This window comes from Amia ocellicauda, unplaced genomic scaffold, assembly GCF_036373705.1.
Source record: "Amia ocellicauda isolate fAmiCal2 unplaced genomic scaffold, fAmiCal2.hap1 HAP1_SCAFFOLD_26, whole genome shotgun sequence".
Classification (NCBI taxonomy): Eukaryota; Metazoa; Chordata; class Actinopteri; order Amiiformes; family Amiidae; genus Amia; species Amia ocellicauda.
This window is the reverse complement of record NW_027102823.1, coordinates 242,668-269,655: the sequence shown is the minus strand read 5'-3', so window position 1 is coordinate 269,655 and position 26,988 is coordinate 242,668. Positions and strand designations below refer to the sequence as shown.

Sequence of the window (26,988 nt, the reverse complement as noted above, 5' to 3'; positions counted from 1 at the left end):
ACCTTACGATACAACTGATAGCACTGCAACTCAGTGTAGGTGTGCGTTCAGTCCGGCAAACACAACATTTCAGTTATGAAACGCTTTCTACAGGTGATGTATAAATGTAATATTTTCACACATTTGAATAAGTTTGATTTGATACAAGATTTATGAAGTTGACCAAACAAAATGACATAATATTTTTCAGGGGATAAAAATCTCACGACACAATTGGGTAGTCCTCACGGCACACGGGTTGAAAACCACTGAGCCAAGCCACGGTGCTTCTTGGCTTTGCACTGCCACTGAGACTGCCAGGCGAAGACGGTGAGAAGCTTACCTTCGATAGCTCAGTTGGTAGAGCGGAGGACTGTAGGTTTCAGGCAGCGGACATCCTTAGGTCGCTGGTTCAATTCTGGCTCGAAGGAAGGCGTGATTATGGTTTGACATCGGTTTTGGACGAGCTCCCAAATGTCAAGCCATTGGAATTGCATGAGGACAAGGAGAAAACCCCGGAAATTCGGATTTGTTGTGGAGAACTCGCATTGCCCAAACATCTCATATGCATGTGACCCTTGTCACCCTGAGCCCAGTTTTCTAAACCGGCCAGAAAGCGGTCTGGAACAATCATGAAGCCAACACATTGCGAAGCACTTCACTGAAGCCCGGGTAGCTCAGCCGGTAGCACATCAGACTTTTAATCTGAGGGTCCAGGGTTTGAGTCCCTGTTCGGGCGCCTTGTTGACCAAGGGCCATGATGGCGAAAAGCCTGGATGGCCTTCCAAGTGACAATAAAATATGCAGTTGCGTCTAGGCAAGTTGTCTAGTCCTCTTTGCTTCTTTTGGCAAATATCCAGCCTGGGCAAGTGTTGTCTTCCAGAGGCAAGTCAAGCCAGGAACTCTGAGAGATGTTTTTGCCGTTGACGACGTGTCACTTTAGAACAGCACAACATGCATCTCTACTTGACTTGGCACAATCTGTGAGGGTTGGGCCAACACAACGTGTCCACACATTTGCAGGCGTCTTGAAATACTTGGAATGACCTGTGGCCCCATGCCATGCAGAAGTCCACAGCTATGCGTGTCAGCATGCTCTGCTCCTCATCCCCAATGTGCCACTTGTAAGAACTGTGTAAAAAGCGACAGAGAACGTGATCAGCAAAGAAACACAATTCTCCTGAGAACGACAATCATCGTGCCGATCGTAATCTCAGTGCATACCTGGATGCCCAACAAGCCAAGCCAGTGGTTCCCAAGCGTTGTAATGCCACGGCACACTTTGCTGAGACCAAAAACCTTCGCGGCGCACCAACATGAAAAAAAAAAAAAGGATTTACTAGGTATTGTCTCACCTGAATGGCAACAGGCTGCTAAAACTATTATCACACGCACATTGCATGTTAAAGTATGTCAGTAAGGGAGTAATTAAAAGGGCAAATGTGTGAAGTGCAAGGAGTGGCCTTTAGTGGTTAGGTAAAAAAGTACACAGACAAACTAAATAATCCCTTGATACAAATCATTTATTTAGTGCAGACAGACCAAGACCAGACACAATAAACTATTCGCAGTAAATATAAATTCACAGCAAAATAGGTTCAGTTCACAATATCCTATAACAAGCTGTATTTAACGAAGTGGTTAAACGTTACAAAGGGCATTACAATTGTTGAAAAACAATAGCACACGGATCAAACATGCTATCCCCGCCGTTTTATTCGATTTGATTAGACGTTTCGCGACCGAAATGTTTTGTGTGCAGACTGAACGCACACCTGAGCCGAGCACGATCACAATACATATCCACAGTTAATCTAAGCAGTATCATATTGTAACCGTTTCGGTCTGTTATCAACCCATCCGGATCCAAAACCAGGAGTCAGACACCCTTTTCGGTGGACACGCTGTTGACTTCTCACAAGCACCATCTGCCTTCACAAAGGCAGCGCTAGCAGTGGAAAGAACGAAGAACTGCAGGAGAAACGCCGGGGCTATTTAGAGCCCGATTATTCAACACAGAGGGGGGAAACCAAAGCCAAATGAGACTTAGAGGAACAGGAGACATCCAACAACAGTGTAAAGATAAAAAGGAATTCACCATCTGTCCCTTTAATCAATTGCCTTGCAGATCCACTGTGTAGCGTTATGTTGGGTGTATTTTGATAAGAGCATTTGGGCTCTGAGCTGAAGCACTGATCTAAAGAAGACCTCTCCACCCCCAAAGTTATCAGATTTCCTTTGCTCGTCAGCTTGGAACTGGTTTGCATCAAAGTGACAGTTTTGGGGAGGATGGCACTGAGAAGAGGCCAAATAGGTTGAATCCTGCAATGAGATGTCTGGAGAAAGGGGCCTGTAGGTGATAAAATCTCTTTGAAGTGGACGAGAGCCGAAATCCCGACATAGAGCTACGAACCCGGGCCAACCGGCATTTCCAAAAGATGGCATGGATTGACATCAGTCATAAATCAAGCCCCCCTCCATTAGGACACTGGGGGCTGAAACCGAAATCCAATCTCAAGAACTGAAGAACCAATCACCTATTGATCTGACAGACTATAAGGAACAGTGCACAGTCTCTCTCTCTCTCTCTCTCTCTCTTTCTCTCTCACCTGAACCAGTAACTCGCTGCCACAGCTCAAGCTGTAGCTCTGTTGCCCGAACCGGAACCAGAAACCAACCAAGTCTTTGCCGGCAACAGAAGAGTTAAACTGGGAGAAGGAGATTGAGCCGTACGAAGAATTGTATTAAAGGACTTTATTAAAGAATGAACTTTACAGACTGTGCATGTCCGCCTGTGCCCACCTGATCAGTGGAGTTTTACAGCTGGACAATTGAGTAAGTCGAATGTATATGAAAGTGTTCAGTCATTTAAATAGCTATTTGAGTCTTAAGAAACTTGACCCTTGGAACAAACAGGGCCCTGCTTTCCTCAAAGACTTTGTCTTCAAGTAACTACGGTGGAACCCTGCTTACAAAGAAGATTTTGTGCACAACCTTGGAGCCTTCAAACCAGTGGAAAATCTGTTTGGAAAAGACTCTAATTTCGCGAAACCCCAAAATCCAGGTGCATCGACTGAGTGGAAGTTCTTGGACAAAGCCGAACCGCACTGCCTTTGTTCCAAACCACACGGACCATGTGCCGTGTGCTGTGATCTGAGCCCGAAGACAGAGAGGCCTCTCTGCGACGAAGTTCAGATAAGTTCAACAGTTTGGAGTTCATGATTCATGACATTTGAGAAATCAATTAGAAATGTTATTCTGTGATTCATAACTCTAGAATGTGTAATATCATTTAGTTTTCTTAAATATAAATGTGTGTTACATTAAACTGTTTTGTTGATAATTTTAGAAATAAAATCTGTCAACCCCGAGAAATATCTTCTCATTCCTGTTTAACTGTTTAGTCTGAAATTGACACAAGTCAATAGACGTTAGATTATTGGTGGCCCTCCCTATCCTTGATCATTGAATAATAATCAGTTAAGGGAAATTGTGGTAACAAGTAATGATAGGATCTTTCTCGGCACCTAAACGTAAATGAGACTGATATATATATATAACGAGAAGTTACCTGACATAAATACTAACCTGCGTAGTTATTTAATGTCTGACTAACAATACTAACGAGAGACTCACCTTCGTCTTACTAACCGGTATTGTAGTTAATGTGTTTATAACCTTTTTTGTTTAACGATTTGTGTGTTATCATATGCGATCCCATGGTCTTTGATTTGGTCACGGAAGTGATTTGTCTTTGATTTGTTGATCTAGAGTTGAATTTTAATTAGCTTTTCCCTTTTGTATAATTAGTGTAGTGCTACATTTAGTCTTTGTTTTTGAATAAATTTAACAATTTATATCTTTGGAATTGGTGTCTGTGTCCAATTATTACAGAAATTGAGTTCTACAAGATTCCAGGATTCGTGATAAGGTGATACTATAAATTCACTTCTTAAATTGAAATTTATAAGTGTACCTTACGATACAACTGATAGCACTGCAACTCAGTGTAGGTGTGCGTTCAGTCCGGCAAACACAACATTTCAGTTATGAAACGCTTTCTACAGGTGATGTATAAATGTAATATTTTCACACATTTGAATAAGTTTGATTTGATACAAGATTTATGAAGTTGACCAAACAAAATGACATAATATTTTTCAGGGGATAAAAATCTCACGACACAATTGGGTAGTCCTCACGGCACACGGGTTGAAAACCACTGAGCCAAGCCACGGTGCTTCTTGGCTTTGCACTGCCACTGAGACTGCCAGGCGAAGACGGTGAGAAGCTTACCTTCGATAGCTCAGTTGGTAGAGCGGAGGACTGTAGGTTTCAGGCAGCGGGCATCCTTAGGTCGCTGGTTCAATTCCGGCTCGAAGGAAGGCGTGATTATGGTTTGACATCGGTTTTCGACGAGCTCCCAAATGTCAAGCCATTGGAATTGCATGAGGACAAGGAGAAAACCCCGGAAATTCGGATTTGTTGTGGAGAACTCGCATTGCCCAAACATCTCATATGCATGTGACCCTTGTCACTCTGAGCCCAGTTTTCTAAAGCGGTCTGGAACAATCATGAAGCCAACACATTGTGAAGCACTTCACTGAAGCCCGGGTAGCTCAGCCGGTAGCACATCAGACTTTTAATCTGAGGGTCGAGGGTTTGAGTCCCTGTTCGGGCGCCTTGTTGACCAAGGGCCATGATGGTGAAAAGCCTGGATGGCCTTCCAGGTGACAATAAAATATGCAGTTGCGTCTAGGCAAGTTGTCTAGTCCTCTTTGCTTCTTTTGGCAAATATCCAGCCTGGGCAAGTGTTGTCTTCCAGAGGCAAGTCAAGCCAGGAACTCTGAGAGATGTTTTTGCCGTTGACGACGTGTCACTTTAGAACAGCACAACATGCATCTCTACTTGACTTGGCACAATCTGTGAGGGTTGGGCCAACACAACGTGTCCACACATTTGCAGGCGTCTTGAAATACTTGGAATGACCTGTGGCCCCATGCCATGCAGAAGTCCACAGCTATGCGTGTCAGCATGCTCTGCTCCTCATCCCCAATGTGCCACTTGTAAGAACTGTGTAAAAAGCGACAGAGACCAAAAACCTTCGCGGCGCACCAACATGAAAAAAAAAAAAAAGGATTTACTAGGTATTGTCTCACCTGAATGGCAACAGGCTGCTAAAACTATTATCACACGCACATTGCATGTTAAAGTATGTCAGTAAGGGATTAATTAAAAGGGCAAATGTGTGAAGTGCAAGGAGTGGCCTTTAGTGGTTAGGTAAAAAAGTACACAGACAAACTAAATAATCCCTTGATATAAATCATTTATTTAGTGCAGACAGACCAAGACCAGACACAATAAACTATTCGCAGTAAATATAAATTCACAGCAAAATAGGTTCAGTTCACAATATCCTATAACGAGCTGTATTTAACGAAGTGGTTAAACGTTACAAAGGGCATTACAATTGTTGAAAAACAATAGCACACGGATAAAATATGCTATCCCCGCCGTTTTATTCGATTTGATTAGACGTTTCGCGACCGAAATGTTTTGTGTGCAGACTGAACGCACACCTGAGCCGAGCACGATCACAATACATATCCACAGTTAATCTAAGCAGTATCATATTGTAACCGTTTCGGTCTGTTATCAACCCATCCGGATCCAATACCAGGAGTCAGACACCCTTTTCGGTGGACACGCTGTTGACTTCTCACAAGCACCATCTGCCTTCACAAAGGCAGCGCTAGCAATGGAAAGAACGAAGAACTGCAGGAGAAACGCCGGGGCTATTTAGAGTCCGATTATTCAACACAGAGGGGGGAAACCAAAGCCAAATGAGACTTAGAGGAACAGGAGACATCCAACAACAGTGTAAAGATAAAAAGGAATTCACCATCTGTCCCTTTAATCAATTGCCTTGCAGTTCCACTGTGTAGCGTTATGTTGGGTTTATTTTGATAAGAGCATTTGGGCTCTGAGCTGAAGCACTGATCTAAAGAAGACCTCTCCACCCCCAAAGTTATCAGATTTCCTTTGCTCATCAGCTTGGAACTGGTTTGCATCAAAGTGACAGTTTTGGGGAGGATGGCACCGAGAAGAGGCCAAATAGGTTGAATCCTGCTATGAGATGTCTGGAGAAAGGGGCCTGTAGGTGATAAAAACTCTTTGAAGTGGACGAGAGCCGAAATCCCGACATAGAGCTACGAACCCGGGCCAACCGGCATTTCCAAAAGATGGCATGGATTGACATCAGTCATAAATCAAGCCCCCCTCCATTAGGACACTGGGGGCTGAAACCGAAATCCAATCTCAAGAACTCAAGAACCAATCACCTATTGATCTGACAGACTATAAGGAACAGTGCACAGTCTCTCTCTCTCTCTCTCTCTTTCTCTCTCACCTGAACCAGTAACTCGCTGCCACAGCTCAAGCTGTAGCTCTGTTGCCCGAACCGGAACCAGAAACCAACCAAGTCTTTGCTGGCAACAGAAGAGTTAAACTGGGAGAAGGAGATTGAGCCGTACGAAGAATTCTATTAAAGGACCTTATTAAAGAAAGAACTTTACAGACTGTGCATGTCCGCCTGTGCCCACCTGATCAGTTGAGTTTTACAGCTGGACAATTGAGTAAGTCGAATGTATATGAAAGTGTTCAGTCATTTAAATAGCTATTTGAGTCTTAAGAAACTTGACCCTTGGAACAAACAGGGCCCTGCTTTCCTCAAAGACATTGTCTTCAAGTAACTACGGTGGAACCCTGCTTACAAAGAAGATTTTGTGCACAACCTTGGAGCCTTCAAACCAGTGGAAAATCTGTTTGGAAAAGACTCTAATTTCGCGAAACCCCAACTTCCAGGTGCATCGACTGAGTGGAAGTTCTTGGACAAAGCCGAACCGCACTGCCTTTGTTCCAAACCACACGGACCATGTGCCGTGTGCTGTGATCTGAGCCCGAAGACAGAGAGGCCTCTCTGCGACGAAGTTCAGATAAGTTTAACAGTTTGGAGTTCATGATTCATGACATTTGAGAAATCAATTAGAAATGTTATTCTGTGATTCATAACTCTAGAATGTGTAATATCATTTAGTTTTCTTAAATATAAATGTGTGTTACATTAAACTGTTTTGTTGATAATTTTAGAAATAAAATCTGTCAACCCCGAGAAATATCTTCTCATTCCTGTTTAACTGTTTAGTCTGAAATTGACACAAGTCAATAGACGTTAGATTATTGGTGGCCCTGCCTATCCTTGATCATTGAATAATAATCAGTTAAGGGAAATTGTGGTAACAAGTAATGATAGGATCTTTCTCGTCACCTAAACGTAAATGAGACTGATATATATATATAACGAGAAGTTACCTGACATAAATACTAACCTGCGTAGTTATTTAATGTCTGACTAACAATACTAATGAGAGACTCACCTTCGTCTTACTAACCGGTATTGTAGTTAATGTGTTTATAACCTTTTTTGTTTAACGATTTGTGTGTTATCATATGCGATCCCATGGTCTTTGATTTGGTCACGGAAGTGATTTGTCTTTGATTTGTTGATCTAGAGTTGAATTTTAATTAGCTTTTCCCTTTGTATAATTAGTGTAGTGCTACATTTAGTCTTTGTTTTTGAATAAATTTAACAATTTATATCTTTGGAATTGGTGTCTGTGTCCAATTATTACAGAAATTGAGTTCTACAAGATTCCAGGATTCGTGATAAGGTGATACTATAAATTCACTTCTTAAATTGAAATTTATAAGTGTACCTTACGATACAACTGATAGCACTGCAACTCAGTGTAGGTGTGCGTTCAGTCCGGCAAACACAACATTTCAGTTATGAAACGCTTTCTACAGGTGATGTATAAATGTAATATTTTCACACATTTGAATAAGTTTGATTTGATACAAGATTTATGAAGTTGACCAAACAAAATGACATAATATTTTTCAGGGAATAAAAATCTCACGACACAATTGGGTAGTCCTCACGGCACACGGGTTGAAAACCACTGAGCCAAGCCACGGTGCTTCTTGGCTTTGCACTGCCACTGAGACTGCCAGGCGAAGACGGTGAGAAGCTAACATTGGATAGCTCAGTTGGTAGAGCGGAGGACTGTAGGTTTCAGGCAGCAGGCATCCTTAGGTCGCTGGTTCAATTCCGGCTCGAAGGAAGGCGTGATTATGGTTTGACATAGGTTTTGGACGAGCTCCCAAATGTCAAGCCATTGGAATTGCATGAGGACAAGGAGAAAACCCCGGAAATTCGGATTTGTTGTGGAGAACTCGCATTGCCCAAACATCTCATATGCATGTGACCTTTGTCACCCTGAGCCCAGTTTTCTAAACCGGCCAGAAAGCGGTCTGGAACAATCATGAAGCCAACACATTGTGAAGCACTTCACTGAAGCCCGGGTAGCTCAGCCGGTAGAGCATCAGACTTTTAATCTGAGGGTCCAGGGTTCGAGTCCCTGTTCGGGCACCTTGTTGACCAAGGGCCATGATGGTGAAAAGCCTGGATGGCCTTCCAGGTGACAATAAAATATGCAGTTGCGTCTAGGCAAGTTGTCTAGTCCTCTTTGCTTCTTTCGGCAAATATCCAGCCTGGGCAAGTGTTGTCTTCCAGAGGCAAGTCAAGCCAGGAACTCTGAGAGATGTTTTTGCCGTTGACGACGTGTCACTTTAGAACAGCACAACATGCATCTCTACTTGACTTGGCACAATCTGTGAGGGTTGGACCAACACAACGTGTCCACACATTTGCAGGCGTCTTGAAATACTTGGAATGACCTGTGGCCCCATGCCATGCAGAAGTCCACAGCTATGCGTGTCAGCATGCTCTGCTCCTCATCCCCAACGTGCCACTTGTAAGAACTGTGTAAAAAGCGACAGAGAACGTGATCAGCAAAGAAACACAATTCTCCTGAGAATGACAATCATCGTGCCGATCGTAATCTCAGTGCATACCTGGATGCCCAACAAGCCAAGCCAGTGGTTCCCAAGCGTTGTAATGCCACGGCACACTTTGCTGAGACCAAAAACCTTCGCGGCGCACCAACATGAAAAAAAAAAAAAGGATTTACTAGGTATTGTCTCACCTGAATGGCAACAGGCTGCTAAAACTATTATCACACGCACATTGCATGTTAAAGTATGTCAGTAAGGGAGTAATTAAAAGGGCAAATGTGTGAAGTGCAAGGAGTGGCCTTTAGTGGTTAGGTAAAAAAGTACACAGACAAACTAAATAATCCCTTGATACAAATGATTTATTTAGTGCAGACAGACCAAGACCAGACACAATAAACTATTCACAGTAAATATAAATTCACAGCAAAATAGGTTCAGTTCACAATATCCTATAACAAGCTGTATTTAACGAAGTGGTTAAACGTTACAAAGGGCATTACAATTGTTGAAATACAATAGCACACGGATCAAACATGCTATCCCCGCCGTTTTATTCGATTTGATTAGACGTTTCGCGACCGAAATGTTTTGTGTGCAGACTGAACGCACACCTGAGCCGAGCACGATCACAATACATATCCACAGTTAATCTAAGCAGTATCATATTGTAACCGTTTCGGTCTGTTATCAACCCATCCGGATCCAAAACCAGGAGTCAGACACCCTTTTCGGTGGACACGCTGTTGACTTCTCACAAGCACCATCTGCCTTCACAAAGGCAGCGCTAGCAGTGGAAAGAACGAAGAACTGCAGGAGAAACGCCGGGGCTATTTAGAGCCCGATTATTCAACACAGAGGGGGGAAACCAAAGCCAAATGAGACTTAGAGGAACAGGAGACATCCAACAACAGTGTAAAGATAAAAAGGAATTCACCATCTGTCCCTTTAATCAATTGCCTTGCAGTTCCACTGTGTAGCGTTATGTTGGGTGTATTTTGATAAGAGCATTTGGGCTCTGAGCTGAAGCACTGATCTAAAGAAGACCTCTCCACCCCCAAAGTTATCAGATTTCCTTTGCTCATCAGCTTGGAACTGGTTTGCATCAAAGTGACAGTTTTGGGGAGGATGGCACCGAGAAGAGGCCAAATAGGTTGAATCCTGCAATGAGATGTCTGGAGAAAGGGGCCTGTAGGTGATAAAATCTCTTTGAAGTGGACGAGAGCCGAAATCCCGACATAGAGCTACGAACCCGGGCCAACCGGCATTTCCAAAAGATGGCATGGATTGACATCAGTCATAAATCAAGCCCCCCTCCATTAGGACACTGGGGGCTGAAACCGAAATCCAATCTCAAGAACTGAAGAACCAATCACCTATTGATCTGACAGACTATAAGGAACAGTGCACAGTCTCTCTCTCTCTCTCTCTCTCTTTCTCTCTCACCTGAACCAGTAACTCGCTGCCACAGCTCAAGCTGTAGCTCTGTTGCCCGAACCGGAACCAGAAACCAACCAAGTCTTTGCCGGCAACAGAAGAGTTAAACTGGGAGAAGGAGATTGAGCCGTACGAAGAATTCTATTAAAGGACTTTATTAAAGAAAGAACTTTACAGACTGTGCATGTCCGCCTGTGCCCACCTGATCAGTGGAGTTTTACAGCTGGACAATTGAGTAAGTCGAATGTATATGAAAGTGTTCAGTCATTTAAATAGCTATTTGAGTCTTAAGAAACTTGACCCTTGGAACAAACAGGGCCCTGCTTTCCTCAAAGACTTTGTCTTCAAGTAACTACGGTGGAACCCTGCTTACAAAGAAGATTTTGTGCACAACCTTGGAGCCTTCAAACCAGTGGAAAATCTGTTTGGAAAAGACTCTAATTTCGCGAAACCCCAAAATCCAGGTGCATCGACTGAGTGGAAGTTCTTGGACAAAGCCGAACCGCACTGCCTTTGTTCCAAACCACACGGACCATGTGCCGTGTGCTGTGATCTGAGCCCGAAGACAGAGAGGCCTCTCTGCGACGAAGTTCAGATAAGTTTAACAGTTTGGAGTTCATGATTCATGACATTTGAGAAATCAATTAGAAATGTTATTCTGTGATTCATAACTCTAGAATGTGTAATATCATTTAGTTTTCTTAAATATAAATGTGTGTTACATTAAACTGTTTTGTTGATAATTTTAGAAATAAAATCTGTCAACCCCGAGAAATATCTTCTCATTCCTGTTTAACTGTTTAGTCTGAAATTGACACAAGTCAATAGACGTTAGATTATTGGTGGCCCTGCCTATCCTTGATCATTGAATAATAATCAGTTAAGGGAAATTGTGGTAACAAGTAATGATAGGATCTTTCTCGTCACCTAAACGTAAATGAGACTGATATATATATATAACGAGAAGTTACCTGACATAAATACTAACCTGCGTAGTTATTTAATGTCTGACTAACAATACTAAGGAGAGACTCACCTTCGTCTTACTAACCGGTATTGTAGTTAATGTGTTTATAACCTTTTTTGTTTAACGATTTGTGTGTTATCATATGCGATCCCATGGTCTTTGATTTGGTCACGGAAGTGATTTGTCTTTGATTTGTTGATCTAGAGTTGAATTTTAATTAGCTTTTCCCTTTTGTATAATTAGTGTAGTGCTACATTTAGTTTATGTTTTTGAATAAATTTAACAATTTATATCTTTGGAATTGGTGTCTGTGTCTAATTATTACAGAAATTGAGTTCTACAAGATTCCAGGATTCGTGATAAGGTGATACTATAAATTCACTTCTTAAATTGAAATTTATAAGTGTACCTTACGATACAACTGATAGCACTGCAACTCAGTGTAGGTGTGCGTTCAGTCCGGCAAACACAACATTTCAGTTATGAAACGCTTTCTACAGGTGATGTATAAATGTAATATTTTCACACATTTGAATAAGTTTGATTTGATACAAGATTTATGAAGTTGACCAAACAAAATGACATAATATTTTTCAGGGGATAAAAATCTCACGACACAATTGGGTAGTCCTCACGGCACACGGGTTGAAAACCACTGAGCCAAGCCACGGTGCTTCTTGGCTTTGCACTGCCACTGAGACTGCCAGGCGAAGACAGTGAGAAGCTTACCTTCGATAGCTCAGTTGGTAGAGCGGAGGACTGTAGGTTTCAGGCAGCAGGCATCCTTAGGTCGCTGGTTCAATTCCGGCTCGAAGGAAGGCGTGATTATGGTTTGACATCGGTTTTGGACGAGCTCCCAAATGTCAAGCCATTGGAATTGCATGAGGACAAGGAGAAAACCCCGGAAATTCGGATTTGTTGTGGAGAACTCGCATTGCCCAAGCATCTCATATGCATGTGACCTTTGTCACCCTGAGCCCAGTTTTCTAAACCGGCCAGAAAGCGGTCTGGAACAATCATGAAGCCAACACATTGTGAAGCACTTCACTGAAGCCCGGGTAGCTCAGCCGGTAGAGCATCAGACTTTTAATCTGAGGGTCCAGGGTTCGAGTCCCTGTTCGGGCGCCTTGTTGACCAAGGGCCATGATGGTGAAAAGCCTGGATGGCCTTCCAGGTGACAATAAAATATGCAGTTGCGTCTAGGCAAGTTGTCTAGTCCTCTTTGCTTCTTTCGGCAAATATCCAGCCTGGGCAAGTGTTGTCTTCCAGAGGCAAGTCAAGCCAGGAACTCTGAGAGATGTTTTTGCCGTTGACGACGTGTCACTTTAGAACAGCACAACATGCATCTCTACTTGACTTGGCACAATCTGTGAGGGTTGGGCCAACACAACGTGTCCACACATTTGCAGGCGTCTTGAAATACTTGGAATGACCTGTGGCCCCATGCCATGCAGAAGTCCACAGCTATGCGTGTCAGCATGCTCTGCTCCTCATCCCCAATGTGCCACTTGTAAGAACTGTGTAAAAAGCGACAGAGAACGTGATCAGCAAAGAAACACAATTCTCCTGAGAACGACAATCATCGTGCCGATCGTAATCTCAGTGCATACCTGGATGCCCAACAAGCCAAGCCAGTGGTTCCCAAGCGTTGTAATGCCACGGCACACTTTGCTGAGACCAAAAACCTTCGCGGCGCACCAACATGAAAAAAAAAAAAAGGATTTACTAGGTATTGTCTCACCTGAATGGCAACAGGCTGCTAAAACTATTATCACACGCACATTGCATGTTAAAGTATGTCAGTAAGGGAGTAATTAAAAGGGCAAATGTGTGAAGTGCAAGGAGTGGCCTTTAGTGGTTAGGTAAAAAAGTACACAGACAAACTAAATAATCCCTTGATACAAATCATTTATTTAGTGCAGACAGACCAAGACCAGACACAATAAACTATTCGCAGTAAATATAAATTCACAGCAAAATAGGTTCAGTTCACAATATCCTATAACAAGCTGTATTTAACGAAGTGGTTAAACGTTACAAAGGGCATTACAATTGTTGAAAAACAATAGCACACGGATCAAACATGCTATCCCCGCCGTTTTATTCGATTTGATTAGACGTTTCGCGACCGAAATGTTTTGTGTGCAGACTGAACGCACACCTGAGCCGAGCACGATCACAATACATATCCACAGTTAATCTAAGCAGTATCATATTGTAACCGTTTCGGTCTGTTATCAACCCATCCGGATCCAAAACCAGGAGTCAGACACCCTTTTCGGTGGACACGCTGTTGACTTCTCACAAGCACCATCTGCCTTCACAAAGGCAGCGCTAGCAGTGGAAAGAACGAAGAACTGCAGGAGAAACGCCGGGGCTATTTAGAGCCCGATTATTCAACACAGAGGGGGGAAACCAAAGCCAAATGAGACTTAGAGGAACAGGAGACATCCAACAACAGTGTAAAGATAAAAAGGAATTCACCATCTGTCCCTTTAATCAATTGCCTTGCAGATCCACTGTGTAGCGTTATGTTGGGTGTATTTTGATAAGAGCATTTGGGCTCTGAGCTGAAGCACTGATCTAAAGAAGACCTCTCCACCCCCAAAGTTATCAGATTTCCTTTGCTCGTCAGCTTGGAACTGGTTTGCATCAAAGTGACAGTTTTGGGGAGGATGGCACTGAGAAGAGGCCAAATAGGTTGAATCCTGCAATGAGATGTCTGGAGAAAGGGGCCTGTAGGTGATAAAATCTCTTTGAAGTGGACGAGAGCCGAAATCCCGACATAGAGCTACGAACCCGGGCCAACCGGCATTTCCAAAAGATGGCATGGATTGACATCAGTCATAAATCAAGCCCCCCTCCATTAGGACACTGGGGGCTGAAACCGAAATCCAATCTCAAGAACTGAAGAACCAATCACCTATTGATCTGACAGACTATAAGGAACAGTGCACAGTCTCTCTCTTTCTCTCTCACCTGAACCAGTAACTCGCTGCCACAGCTCAAGCTGTAGCTCTGTTGCCCGAACCGGAACCAGAAACCAACCAAGTCTTTGCCGGCAACAGAAGAGTTAAACTGGGAGAAGGAGATTGAGCCGTACGAAGAATTGTATTAAAGGACTTTATTAAAGAATGAACTTTACAGACTGTGCATGTCCGCCTGTGCCCACCTGATCAGTGGAGTTTTACAGCTGGACAATTGAGTAAGTCGAATGTATATGAAAGTGTTCAGTCATTTAAATAGCTATTTGAGTCTTAAGAAACTTGACCCTTGGAACAAACAGGGCCCTGCTTTCCTCAAAGACTTTGTCTTCAAGTAACTACGGTGGAACCCTGCTTACAAAGAAGATTTTGTGCACAACCTTGGAGCCTTCAAACCAGTGGAAAATCTGTTTGGAAAAGACTCTAATTTCGCGAAACCCCAAAATCCAGGTGCATCGACTGAGTGGAAGTTCTTGGACAAAGCCGAACCGCACTGCCTTTGTTCCAAACCACACGGACCATGTGCCGTGTGCTGTGATCTGAGCCCGAAGACAGAGAGGCCTCTCTGCGACGAAGTTCAGATAAGTTCAACAGTTTGGAGTTCATGATTCATGACATTTGAGAAATCAATTAGAAATGTTATTCTGTGATTCATAACTCTAGAATGTGTAATATCATTTAGTTTTCTTAAATATAAATGTGTGTTACATTAAACTGTTTTGTTGATAATTTTAGAAATAAAATCTGTCAACCCCGAGAAATATCTTCTCATTCCTGTTTAACTGTTTAGTCTGAAATTGACACAAGTCAATAGACGTTAGATTATTGGTGGCCCTGCCTATCCTTGATCATTGAATAATAATCAGTTAAGGGAAATTGTGGTAACAAGTAATGATAGGATCTTTCTCGGCACCTAAACGTAAATGAGACTGATATATATATATAACGAGAAGTTACCTGACATAAATACTAACCTGCGTAGTTATTTAATGTCTGACTAACAATACTAACGAGAGACTCACCTTCGTCTTACTAACCGGTATTGTAGTTAATGTGTTTATAACCTTTTTTGTTTAACGATTTGTGTGTTATCATATGCGATCCCATGGTCTTTGATTTGGTCACGGAAGTGATTTGTCTTTGATTTGTTGATCTAGAGTTGAATTTTAATTAGCTTTTCCCTTTTGTATAATTAGTGTAGTGCTACATTTAGTCTTTGTTTTTGAATAAATTTAACAATTTATATCTTTGGAATTGGTGTCTGTGTCCAATTATTACAGAAATTGAGTTCTACAAGATTCCAGGATTCGTGATAAGGTGATACTATAAATTCACTTCTTAAATTGAAATTTATAAGTGTACCTTACGATACAACTGATAGCACTGCAACTCAGTGTAGGTGTGCGTTCAGTCCGGCAAACACAACATTTCAGTTATGAAACGCTTTCTACAGGTGATGTATAAATGTAATATTTTCACACATTTGAATAAGTTTGATTTGATACAAGATTTATGAAGTTGACCAAACAAAATGACATAATATTTTTCAGGGGATAAAAATCTCACGACACAATTGGGTAGTCCTCACGGCACACGGGTTGAAAACCACTGAGCCAAGCCACGGTGCTTCTTGGCTTTGCACTGCCACTGAGACTGCCAGGCGAAGACGGTGAGAAGCTAACCTTCGATAGCTCAGTTGGTAGAGCGGAGGACTGTAGGTTTCAGGCAGCGGGCATCCTTAGGTCGCTGGTTCAATTCCGGCTCGAAGGAAGGCGTGATTATGGTTTGACATCGGTTTTCGACGAGCTCCCAAATGTCAAGCCATTGGAATTGCATGAGGACAAGGAGAAAACCCCGGAAATTCGGATTTGTTGTGGAGAACTCGCATTGCCCAAACATCTCATATGCATGTGACCCTTGTCACTCTGAGCCCAGTTTTCTAAAGCGGTCTGGAACAATCATGAAGCCAACACATTGTGAAGCACTTCACTGAAGCCCGGGTAGCTCAGCCGGTAGCACATCAGACTTTTAATCTGAGGGTCCAGGGTTTGAGTCCCTGTTCGGGCGCCTTGTTGACCAAGGGCCATGATGGTGAAAAGCCTGGATGGCCTTCCAGGTGACAATAAAATATGCAGTTGCGTCTAGGCAAGTTGTCTAGTCCTCTTTGCTTCTTTTGGCAAATATCCAGCCTGGGCAAGTGTTGTCTTCCAGAGGCAAGTCAAGCCAGGAACTCTGAGAGATGTTTTTGCCGTTGACGACGTGTCACTTTAGAACAGCACAACATGCATCTCTACTTGACTTGGCACAATCTGTGAGGGTTGGGCCAACACAACGTGTCCACACATTTGCAGGCGTCTTGAAATACTTGGAATGACCTGTGGCCCCATGCCATGCAGAAGTCCACAGCTATGCGTGTCAGCATGCTCTGCTCCTCATCCCCAATGTGCCACTTGTAAGAACTGTGTAAAAAGCGACAGAGACCAAAAACCTTCGCGGCGCACCAACATGAAAAAAAAAAAAAAGGATTTACTAGGTATTGTCTCACCTGAATGGCAACAGGCTGCTAAAACTATTATCACACGCACATTGCATGTTAAAGTATGTCAGTAAGGGATTAATTAAAAGGGCAAATGTGTGAAGTGCAAGGAGTGGCCTTTAGTGGTTAGGTAAAAAAGTACACAGACAAACTAAATAATCCCTTGATATAAATCATTTATTTAGTGCAGACAGACCAAGACCAGACACAATAAACTATTCGCAGTAAATATAAATTCACAGCAAAATAGGTTCAGTTCACAATATCCTATAACGAGCTGTATTTAACGAAGTGGTTAAACGTTACAAAGGGCATTACAATTGTTGAAAAACAATAGCACACGGATAAAATATGCTATCCCCGCCGTTTTATTCGATTTGATTAGACGTTTCGCGACCGAAATGTTTTGTGTGCAGACTGAACGCACACCTGAGCCGAGCACGATCACAATACATATCCACAGTTAATCTAAGCAGTATCATATTGTAACCGTTTCGGTCTGTTATCAACCCATCCGGATCCAATACCAGGAGTCAGACACCCTTTTCGGTGGACACGCTGTTGACTTCTCACAAGCACCATCTGCCTTCACAAAGGCAGCGCTAGCAATGGAAAGAACGAAGAACTGCAGGAGAAACGCCGGGGCTATTTAGAGTCCGATTATTCAACACAGAGGGGGGAAACCAAAGCCAAATGAGACTTAGAGGAACAGGAGACATCCAACAACAGTGTAAAGATAAAAAGGAATTCACCATCTGTCCCTTTAATCAATTGCCTTGCAGTTCCACTGTGTAGCGTTATGTTGGGTTTATTTTGATAAGAGCATTTGGGCTCTGAGCTGAAGCACTGATCTAAAGAAGACCTCTCCACCCCCAAAGTTATCAGATTTCCTTTGCTCATCAGCTTGGAACTGGTTTGCATCAAAGTGACAGTTTTGGGGAGGATGGCACCGAGAAGAGGCCAAATAGGTTGAATCCTGCAATGAGATGTCTGGAGAAAGGGGCCTGTAGGTGATAAAAACTCTTTGAAGTGGACGAGAGCCGAAATCCCGACATAGAGCTACGAACCCGGGCCAACCGGCATTTCCAAAAGATGGCATGGATTGACATCAGTCATAAATCAAGCCCCCCTCCATTAGGACACTGGGGGCTGAAACCGAAATCCAATCTCAAGAACTCAAGAACCAATCACCTATTGATCTGACAGACTATAAGGAACAGTGCACAGTCTCTCTCTCTCTCTCTCTCTTTCTCTCTCACCTGAACCAGTAACTCGCTGCCACAGCTCAAGCTGTAGCTCTGTTGCCCGAACCGGAACCAGAAACCAACCAAGTCTTTGCTGGCAACAGAAGAGTTAAACTGGGAGAAGGAGATTGAGCCGTACGAAGAATTCTATTAAAGGACCTTATTAAAGAAAGAACTTTACAGACTGTGCATGTCCGCCTGTGCCCACCTGATCAGTTGAGTTTTACAGCTGGACAATTGAGTAAGTCGAATGTATATGAAAGTGTTCAGTCATTTAAATAGCTATTTGAGTCTTAAGAAACTTGACCCTTGGAACAAACAGGGCCCTGCTTTCCTCAAAGACATTGTCTTCAAGTAACTACGGTGGAACCCTGCTTACAAAGAAGATTTTGTGCACAACCTTGGAGCCTTCAAACCAGTGGAAAATCTGTTTGGAAAAGACTCTAATTTCGCGAAACCCCAACTTCCAGGTGCATCGACTGAGTGGAAGTTCTTGGACAAAGCCGAACCGCACTGCCTTTGTTCCAAACCACACGGACCATGTGCCGTGTGCTGTGATCTGAGCCCGAAGACAGAGAGGCCTCTCTGCGACGAAGTTCAGATAAGTTTAACAGTTTGGAGTTCATGATTCATGACATTTGAGAAATCAATTAGAAATGTTATTCTGTGATTCATAACTCTAGAATGTGTAATATCATTTAGTTTTCTTAAATATAAATGTGTGTTACATTAAACTGTTTTGTTGATAATTTTAGAAATAAAATCTGTCAACCCCGAGAAATATCTTCTCATTCCTGTTTAACTGTTTAGTCTGAAATTGACACAAGTCAATAGATGTTAGATTATTGGTGGCCCTGCCTATCCTTGATCATTGAATAATAATCAGTTAAGGGAAATTGTGGTAACAAGTAATGATAGGATCTTTCTCGTCACCTAAACGTAAATGAGACTGATATATATATATAACGAGAAGTTACCTGACATAAATACTAACCTGCGTAGTTATTTAATGTCTGACTAACAATACTAATGAGAGACTCACCTTCGTCTTACTAACCGGTATTGTAGTTAATGTGTTTATAACCTTTTTTGTTTAACGATTTGTGTGTTATCATATGCGATCCCATGGTCTTTGATTTGGTCACGGAAGTGATTTGTCTTTGATTTGTTGATCTAGAGTTGAATTTTAATTAGCTTTTCCCTTTGTATAATTAGTGTAGTGCTACATTTAGTCTTTGTTTTTGAATAAATTTAACAATTTATATCTTTGGAATTGGTGTCTGTGTCCAATTATTACAGAAATTGAGTTCTACAAGATTCCAGGATTCGTGATAAGGTGATACTATAAATTCACTTCTTAAATTGAAATTTATAAGTGTACCTTACGATACAACTGATAGCACTGCAACTCAGTGTAGGTGTGCGTTCAGTCCGGCAAACACAACATTTCAGTTATGAAACGCTTTCTACAGGTGATGTATAAATGTAATATTTTCACACATTTGAATAAGTTTGATTTGATACAAGATTTATGAAGTTGACCAAACAAAATGACATAATATTTTTCAGGGAATAAAAATCTCACGACACAATTGGGTAGTCCTCACGGCACACGGGTTGAAAACCACTGAGCCAAGCCACGGTGCTTCTTGGCTTTGCACTGCCACTGAGACTGCCAGGCGAAGACGGTGAGAAGCTAACATTGGATAGCGCAGTTGGTAGAGCGGAGGACTGTAGGTTTCAGGCAGCAGGCATCCTTAGGTCGCTGGTTCAATTCCGGCTCGAAGGAAGGCGTGATTATGGTTTGACATCGGTTTTGGACGAGCTCCCAAATGTCAAGCCATTGGAATTGCATGAGGACAAGGAGAAAACCCCGGAAATTCGGATTTGTTGTGGAGAACTCGCATTGCCCAAACATCTCATATGCATGTGACCTTTGTCACCCTGAGCCCAGTTTTCTAAACCGGCCAGAAAGCGGTCTGGAACAATCATGAAGCCAACACATTGTGAAGCACTTCACTGAAGCCCGGGTAGCTCAGCCGGTAGAGCATCAGACTTTTAATCTGAGGGTCCAGGGTTCGAGTCCCTGTTCGGGCACCTTGTTGACCAAGGGCCATGATGGTGAAAAGCCTGGATGGCCTTCCAGGTGACAATAAAATATGCAGTTGCGTCTAGGCAAGTTGTCTAGTCCTCTTTGCTTCTTTCGGCAAATATCCAGCCTGGGCAAGTGTTGTCTTCCAGAGGCAAGTCAAGCCAGGAACTCTGAGAGATGTTTTTGCCGTTGACGACGTGTCACTTTAGAACAGCACAACATGCATCTCTACTTGACTTGGCACAATCTGTGAGGGTTGGACCAACACAACGTGTCCACACATTTGCAGGCGTCTTGAAATACTTGGAATGACCTGTGGCCCCATGCCATGCAGAAGTCCACAGCTATGCGTGTCAGCATGCTCTGCTCCTCATCCCCAATGTGCCACTTGTAAGAACTGTGTAAAAAGCGACAGAGAACGTGATCAGCAAAGAAACACAATTCTCCTGAGAACGACAATCATCGTGCCGATCGTAATCTCAGTGCATACCTGGATGCCCAACAAGCCAAGCCAGTGGTTCCCAAGCGTTGTAATGCCACGGCACACTTTGCTGAGACCAAAAACCTTCGCGGCGCACCAACATGAAAAAAAAAAAAAGGATTTACTAGGTATTGTCTCACCTGAATGGCAACAGGCTGCTAAAACTATTATCACACGCACATTGCATGTTAAAGTATGTCAGTAAGGGAGTAATTAAAAGGGCAAATGTGTGAAGTGCAAGGAGTGGCCTTTAGTGGTTAGGTAAAAAAGTACACAGACAAACTAAATAATCCCTTGATACAAATGATTTATTTAGTGCAGACAGACCAAGACCAGACACAATAAACTATTCGCAGTAAATATAAATTCACAGCAAAATAGGTTCAGTTCACAATATCCTATAACAAGCTGTATTTAACGAAGTGGTTAAACGTTACAAAGGGCATTACAATTGTTGAAAAACAATAGAACACGGATCAAACATGCTATCCCCGCCGTTTTATTCGATTTGATTAGACGTTTCGCGACCGAAATGTTTTGTGTGCAGACTGAACGCACACCTGAGCCGAGCACGATCACAATACATATCCACAGTTAATCTAAGCAGTATCATATTGTAACCGTTTCGGTCTGTTATCAACCCATCCGGATCCAAAACCAGGAGTCAGACACCCTTTTCGGTGGACACGCTGTTGACTTCTCACAAGCACCATCTGCCTTCACAAAGGCAGCGCTAGCAGTGGAAAGAACGAAGAACTGCAGGAGAAACGCCGGGGCTATTTAGAGCCCGATTATTCAACACAGAGGGGGGAAACCAAAGCCAAATGAGACTTAGAGGAACAGGAGACATCCAACAACAGTGTAAAGATAAAAAGGAATTCACCATCTGTCCCTTTAATCAATTGCCTTGCAGTTCCACTGTGTAGCGTTATGTTGGGTGTATTTTGATAAGAGCATTTGGGCTCTGAGCTGAAGCACTGATCTAAAGAAGACCTCTCCACCCCCAAAGTTATCAGATTTCCTTTGCTCATCAGCTTGGAACTGGTTTGCATCAAAGTGACAGTTTTGGGGAGGATGGCACTGAGAAGAGGCCAAATAGGTTGAATCCTGCAATGAGATGTCTGGAGAAAGGGGCCTGTAGGTGATAAAATCTCTTTGAAGTGGACGAGAGCCGAAATCCCGACATAGAGCTACGAACCCGGGCCAACCGGCATTTCCAAAAGATGGCATGGATTGACATCAGTCATAAATCAAGCCCCCCTCCATTAGGACACTGGGGGCTGAAACCGAAATCCAATCCCAAGAACTGAAGAACCAATCACCTATTGATCTGACAGACTATAAGGAACAGTGCACAGTCTCTCTCTCTCTCTCTCTCTCTTTCTCTCTCACCTGAACCAGTAACTCGCTGCCACAGCTCAAGCTGTAGCTCTGTTGCCCGAACCGGAACCAGAAACCAACCAAGTCTTTGCCGGCAACAGAAGAGTTAAACTGGGAGAAGGAGATTGAGCCGTACGAAGAATTCTATTAAAGGACTTTATTAAAGAAAGAACTTTACAGACTGTGCATGTCCGCCTGTGCCCACCTGATCAGTGGAGTTTTACAGCTGGACAATTGAGTAAGTCGAATGTATATGAAATTGTTCAGTCATTTAAATAGCTATTTGAGTCTTAAGAAACTTGACCCTTGGAACAAACAGGGCCCTGCTTTCCTCAAAGACTTTGTCTTCAAGTAACTACGGTGGAACCCTGCTTACAAAGAAGATTTTGTGCACAACCTTGGAGCCTTCAAACCAGTGGAAAATCTGTTTGGAAAAGACTCTAATTTCGCGAAACCCCAAAATCCAGGTGCATCGACTGAGTGGAAGTTCTTGGACAAAGCCGAACCGCACTGCCTTTGTTCCAAACCACACGGACCATGTGCCGTGTGCTGTGATCTGAGCCCGAAGACAGAGAGGCCTCTCTGCGACGAAGTTCAGATAAGTTTAACAGTTTGGAGTTCATGATTCATGACATTTGAGAAATCAATTAGAAATGTTATTCTGTGATTCATAACTCTAGAATGTGTAATATCATTTAGTTTTCTTAAATATAAATGTGTGTTACATTAAACTGTTTTGTTGATAATTTTAGAAATAAAATCTGTCAACCCCGAGAAATATCTTCTCATTCCTGTTTAACTGTTTAGTCTGAAATTGACACAAGTCAATAGACGTTAGATTATTGGTGGCCCTGCCTATCCTTGATCATTGAATAATAATCAGTTAAGGGAAATTGTGGTAACAAGTAATGATAGGATCTTTCTCGGCACCTAAACGTAAATGAGACTGATATATATATATAACGAGAAGTTACCTGACATAAATACTAACCTGCGTAGTTATTTAATGTCTGACTAACAATACTAACGAGAGACTCACCTTCGTCTTACTAACCGGTATTGTAGTTAATGTGTTTATAACCTTTTTTGTTTAACGATTTGTGTGTTATCATATGCGATCCCATGGTCTTTGATTTGGTCACGGAAGTGATTTGTCTTTGATTTGTTGATCTAGAGTTGAATTTTAATTAGCTTTTCCCTTTTGTATAATTAGTGTAGTGCTACATTTAGTCTTTGTTTTTGAATAAATTTAACAATTTATATCTTTGGAATTGGTGTCTGTGTCCAATTATTACAGAAATTGAGTTCTACAAGATTCCAGGATTCGTGATAAGGTGATACTATAAATTCACTTCTTAAATTGAAATTTATAAGTGTACCTTACGATACAACTGATAGCACTGCAACTCAGTGTAGGTGTGCGTTCAGTCCGGCAAACACAACATTTCAGTTATGAAACGCTTTCTACAGGTGATGTATAAATGTAATATTTTCACACATTTGAATAAGTTTGATTTGATACAAGATTTATGAAGTTGACCAAACAAAATGACATAATATTTTTCAGGGAATAAAAATCTCACGACACAATTGGGTAGTCCTCACGGCACACGGGTTGAAAACCACTGAGCCAAGCCACGGTGCTTCTTGGCTTTGCACTGCCACTGAGACTGCCAGGCGAAGACAGTGAGAAGCTTACCTTCGATAGCTCAGTTGGTAGAGCGGAGGACTGTAGGTTTCAGGCAGCGGGCATCCTTAGGTCGCCGGTTCAATTCCGGCTCGAAGGAAGGCGTGATTATGGTTTGACAACGGTTTTGGACGAGCTCCCAAATGTCAAGCCATTGGATTTGCATGAGGACAAGGAGAAAACCCCGGAAATTCGGATTTGTTGTGGAGAACTCGCATTGCCCAAACATCTCATATGCATGTGACCCTTGTCACCCTGAGCCCAGTTTTCTAAACCGGCCAGAAAGCGGTCTGGAACAATCATGAAGCCAACACATTGTGAAGCACTTCACTGAAGCCCGGGTAGCTCAGCCGGTAGAGCATCAGACTTTTAATCTGAGGGTCCAGGGTTTGAGTCCCTGTTCGGGCGCCTTGTTGACCAAGGGCCATGATGGTGAAAAGCCTGGATGGCCTTCCAGGTGACAATAAAATATGCAGTTGCGTCTAGGCAAGTTGTCTAGTCCTCTTTGCTTCTTTTGGCAAATATCCAGCCTGGGCAAGTGTTGTCTTCCAGAGGCAAGTCAAGCCAGGAACTCTGAGAGATGTTTTTGCCGTTGACGACGTGTCACTTTAGAACAGCACAACATGCATCTCTACTTGACTTGGCACAATCTGTGAGGGTTGGGCCAACACAACGTGTCCACACATTTGCAGGCGTCTTGAAATACTTGGAATGACCTGTGGCCCCATGCCATGCAGAAGTCCACAGCTATGCGTGTCAGCATGCTCTGCTCCTCATCCCCAATGTGCCACTTGTAAGAACTGTGTAAAAAGCGACAGAGACCAAAAACCTTCGCGGCGCACCAACATGAAAAAAAAAAAAAAGGATTTACTAGGTATTGTCTCACCTGAATGGCAACAGGCTGCTAAAACTATTATCACACGCACATTGCATGTTAAAGTATGTCAGTAAGGGATTAATTAAAAGGGCAAATGTGTGAAGTGCAAGGAGTGGCCTTTAGTGGTTAGGTAAAAAAGTACACAGACAAACTAAATAATCCCTTGATATAAATCATTTATTTAGTGCAGACAGACCAAGACCAGACACAATAAACTATTCGCAGTAAATATAAATTCACAGCAAAATAGGTTCAGTTCACAATATCCTATAACGAGCTGTATTTAACGAAGTGGTTAAACGTTACAAAGGGCATTACAATTGTTGAAAAACAATAGCACACGGATAAAATATGCTATCCCCGCCGTTTTATTCGATTTGATTAGACGTTTCGCGACCGAAATGTTTTGTGTGCAGACTGAACGCACACCTGAGCCGAGCACGATCACAATACATATCCACAGTTAATCTAAGCAGTATCATATTGTAACCGTTTCGGTCTGTTATCAACCCATCCGGATCCAATACCAGGAGTCAGACACCCTTTTCGGTGGACACGCTGTTGACTTCTCACAAGCACCATCTGCCTTCACAAAGGCAGCGCTAGCAGTGGAAAGAACGAAGAACTGCAGGAGAAACGCCGGGGCTATTTAGAGTCCGATTATTCAACACAGAGGGGGGAAACCAAAGCCAAATGAGACTTAGAGGAACAGGAGACATCCAACAACAGTGTAAAGATAAAAAGGAATTCACCATCTGTCCCTTTAATCAATTGCCTTGCAGTTCCACTGTGTAGCGTTATGTTGGGTTTATTTTGATAAGAGCATTTGGGCTCTGAGCTGAAGCACTGATCTAAAGAAGACCTCTCCACCCCCAAAGTTATCAGATTTCCTTTGCTCATCAGCTTGGAACTGGTTTGCATCAAAGTGACAGTTTTGGGGAGGATGGCACCGAGAAGAGGCCAAATAGGTTGAATCCTGTTATGAGATGTCTGGAGAAAGGGGCCTGTAGGTGATAAAAACTCTTTGAAGTGGACGAGAGCCGAAATCCCGACATAGAGCTACGAACCCGGGCCAACCGGCATTTCCAAAAGATGGCATGGATTGACATCAGTCATAAATCAAGCCCCCCTCCATTAGGACACTGGGGGCTGAAACCGAAATTCAATCTCAAGAACTCAAGAACCAATCACCTATTGATCTGACAGACTATAAGGAACAGTGCACAGTCTCTCTCTCTCTCTCTCTCTCTCTTTCTCTCTCACCTGAACCAGTAACTCGCAGCCACAGCTCAAGCTGTAGCTCTGTTGCCCGAACCGGAACCAGAAACCAACCAAGTCTTTGCCGGCAACAGAAGAGTTAAACTGGGAGAAGGAGATTGAGCCGTACGAAGAATTCTATTTAAGGACTTTATTAAAGAAAGAACTTTACAGACTGTGCATTACCGCCTGTGCCCACCTGATCAGTGGAGTTTTACAGCTGGACAATTGAGTAAGTCGAATGTATATGAAAGTGTTCAGTCATTTAAATAGCTATTTGAGTCTTAAGAAACTTGACCCTTGGAACAAACAGGGCCCTGCTTTCCTCAAAGACTTTGTCTTCAAGTAACTACGGTGGAACCCTGCTTACAAAGAAGATTTTGTGCACAACCTTGGAGCCTTCAAACCAGTGGAAAATCTGTTTGGAAAAGACTCTAATTTCGCGAAACCCCAAAATCCAGGTGCATCGACTGAGTGGAAGTTCTTGGACAAAGCCGAACCGCACTGCCTTTGTTCCAAACCACACGGACCATGTGCCGTGTGCTGTGATCTGAGCCCGAAGACAGAGAGGCCTCTCTGCGACGAAGTTCAGATAAGTTTAACAGTTTGGAGTTCATGATTCATGACATTTGAGAAATCAATTAGAAATGTTATTCTGTGATTCATAACTCTAGAATGTGTAATATCATTTAGTTTTCTTAAATATAAATGTGTGTTACATTAAACTGTTTTGTTGATAATTTTAGAAATAAAATCTGTCAACTCCGAGAAATATCTTCTCATTCCTGTTTAACTGTTTAGTCTGAAATTGACACAAGTCAATAGACGTTAGTTTATTGGTGGCCCTGCCTATACTTGATCATTAAATAATAATCAGTTAAGGGAAATTGTGGTAACAAGTAATGATAGGATCTTTCTCGTCACCTAAACGTAAATGAGACTGATATATATATATAACGAGAAGTTACCTGACATAAATACTAACCTGCGTAGTTATTTAATGTCTGACTAACAATACTAACGAGAGACTCACCTTCGTCTTACTAACCGGTATTGTAGTTAATGTGTTTATAACCTTTTTTGTTAAACGATTTGTGTGTTATCATATGCGATCCCATGGTCTTTGATTTGGTCACGGAAGTGATTTGTCTTTG

General features: G+C 42.6%; 12 non-coding genes across 12 annotated transcripts; all 12 read left to right on the top strand.

Moving 5' to 3' along the window:
• The first annotated feature begins 321 nt into the window (after window positions 1-321).
• Window positions 322-410, top strand: trnay-gua (transfer RNA tyrosine (anticodon GUA)). Its single transcript is given in 2 exon segments — window positions 322-358; window positions 375-410. It is a non-coding gene; the product is annotated as a tRNA-Tyr (tRNA).
• A 235-nt stretch (window positions 411-645) lies between these two features.
• On the top strand, window positions 646-718 carry trnak-uuu (transfer RNA lysine (anticodon UUU)). Its single transcript has one exon. It is a non-coding gene; the product is annotated as a tRNA-Lys (tRNA).
• A 3,556-nt stretch (window positions 719-4,274) lies between these two features.
• On the top strand, window positions 4,275-4,363 carry trnay-gua (transfer RNA tyrosine (anticodon GUA)). The gene is given in 2 exon segments: window positions 4,275-4,311; window positions 4,328-4,363. It is a non-coding gene; the product is annotated as a tRNA-Tyr (tRNA).
• A 3,710-nt stretch (window positions 4,364-8,073) lies between these two features.
• On the top strand, window positions 8,074-8,162 carry trnay-gua (transfer RNA tyrosine (anticodon GUA)). The gene is given in 2 exon segments: window positions 8,074-8,110; window positions 8,127-8,162. It is a non-coding gene; the product is annotated as a tRNA-Tyr (tRNA).
• A 235-nt stretch (window positions 8,163-8,397) lies between these two features.
• trnak-uuu (transfer RNA lysine (anticodon UUU)) lies at window positions 8,398-8,470 on the top strand. The gene has a single exon. It is a non-coding gene; the product is annotated as a tRNA-Lys (tRNA).
• A 3,554-nt stretch (window positions 8,471-12,024) lies between these two features.
• On the top strand, window positions 12,025-12,113 carry trnay-gua (transfer RNA tyrosine (anticodon GUA)). The gene is given in 2 exon segments: window positions 12,025-12,061; window positions 12,078-12,113. It is a non-coding gene; the product is annotated as a tRNA-Tyr (tRNA).
• A 235-nt stretch (window positions 12,114-12,348) lies between these two features.
• trnak-uuu (transfer RNA lysine (anticodon UUU)) lies at window positions 12,349-12,421 on the top strand. The gene has a single exon. It is a non-coding gene; the product is annotated as a tRNA-Lys (tRNA).
• A 3,540-nt stretch (window positions 12,422-15,961) lies between these two features.
• On the top strand, window positions 15,962-16,050 carry trnay-gua (transfer RNA tyrosine (anticodon GUA)). Its single transcript is given in 2 exon segments — window positions 15,962-15,998; window positions 16,015-16,050. It is a non-coding gene; the product is annotated as a tRNA-Tyr (tRNA).
• A 224-nt stretch (window positions 16,051-16,274) lies between these two features.
• On the top strand, window positions 16,275-16,347 carry trnak-uuu (transfer RNA lysine (anticodon UUU)). The gene has a single exon. It is a non-coding gene; the product is annotated as a tRNA-Lys (tRNA).
• Window positions 16,348-20,084: 3,737 nt separating this feature from the next.
• trnak-uuu (transfer RNA lysine (anticodon UUU)) lies at window positions 20,085-20,157 on the top strand. Its single transcript has one exon. It is a non-coding gene; the product is annotated as a tRNA-Lys (tRNA).
• A 3,554-nt stretch (window positions 20,158-23,711) lies between these two features.
• Window positions 23,712-23,800, top strand: trnay-gua (transfer RNA tyrosine (anticodon GUA)). Its single transcript is given in 2 exon segments — window positions 23,712-23,748; window positions 23,765-23,800. It is a non-coding gene; the product is annotated as a tRNA-Tyr (tRNA).
• Window positions 23,801-24,035: 235 nt separating this feature from the next.
• On the top strand, window positions 24,036-24,108 carry trnak-uuu (transfer RNA lysine (anticodon UUU)). Its single transcript has one exon. It is a non-coding gene; the product is annotated as a tRNA-Lys (tRNA).
• The last annotated feature ends 2,880 nt before the right edge of the window (window positions 24,109-26,988 follow it).